Here is a 1,328-nt window from a genome sequence, read left to right on the forward strand (position 1 = left end):
ACGATTCTTGTCCTCCTCTAGAGGCTTAGTTGAGAGTAATGTAAGGTATATTTGGATGGTACAAACTGCCTGAGGAGCCTGCTATAGGGCACTTACATGGATTGACTGACTGGGGACATAGAACATAAACAGAACAGGGAACTGACAAAGGCAAATTTGTCTTGACCACGGTAAATGAATATTATGCAAATCATTGCAATAGGAAGGCAACAGTGGGCTGGTATGTTCCTGAAAGGCTTCTGGAGGTGATAAGATATTAGCTGAGCCTTGAAGGTAGATTCTGGAAATGTAGAGATGGGGAAGGGTGTTGTGAGGGGGGAGGGAGTAGGGAAAGGAATGAGAATATAATATGCACATCATAATGTCATAGGAAAGGTACAGTCAGACAGGCCAGAGTTAAAGCTCTGGTGCTGCCTCTTACTGGTTTTGTGACCTTAGGTAAGTTACTTAATTTCCCAGAGCCTCAGTTTTCTCTACTGTAAAATGGGGACAATGTTATTTACTTTTTTTAGGTTATTGGGGGTCTTAAACTAACCCATGTAAAGCAGCTAGCATAGTTCTTGGCACATTATTCGTATTCAGTAAGTTATATCACTGGAATAGAGTGTAAAAATTGAAAGCATGGGATTTAAAGTCAGACAGGATAGGTTCAAGTCTTTTCTAGTATTTACTAGCATCATAAACAAGTTACTCTAAGCTTCATTTAGCTTATCTGAAAACATGAATGAATCAGTAGCTTCGTTGCAGAGTTGGGATTTAATGAGATCCTGTGGAGCATCAATAATGAACATGGCACATAGTATGTACTCAATACACATAGCCATTGTTACTTTTATTCATACAACATCTCTCTCCTTCCTCCTAGATATTTCTTTTGTGATTATTCATATTCTTTCTTCTTTTCCTCACCCTCTCTCTTCATTTACCTTCTTTCAACAGCATTTATCAGTGGCAGTTGGAGAGACTGAACACAGAGACATGAAAGAATGTGGAGGTAGAAAGGAGCTGGTCAGTACTAGTCAGCACCACATGTCCAGCAGAGCACCAAGGACAAGATAAGAAAAGGGCAGTTAAGCACACGCAAATACGCATGACAGGAGCATAAACAGATGTACAACCTTCTGGACGACTCATCCTTCTTAAGGCCACTAAAGATTTTTTCTTAGGGGAATTCAGATCATGTTACTCCCTTGGTTAAATTCCTTCAATAATTTGCTATTTCCCTGAGGATAAAAATCCAAACTACTTTGAATTGCATTTGAAATCCTTTCCAATCCATTGTCAGCCTGTCTTACTGGACTTTTTTCCTATTCCTTTCCACCATGCAG

This window comes from Callorhinus ursinus, unplaced genomic scaffold (genome assembly GCF_003265705.2).
Source record: "Callorhinus ursinus isolate GAN/ISIS: 27379988/994484 unplaced genomic scaffold, GSC_fseal_2.0 scaffold49, whole genome shotgun sequence".
Classification (NCBI taxonomy): domain Eukaryota; kingdom Metazoa; phylum Chordata; class Mammalia; order Carnivora; family Otariidae; genus Callorhinus; species Callorhinus ursinus.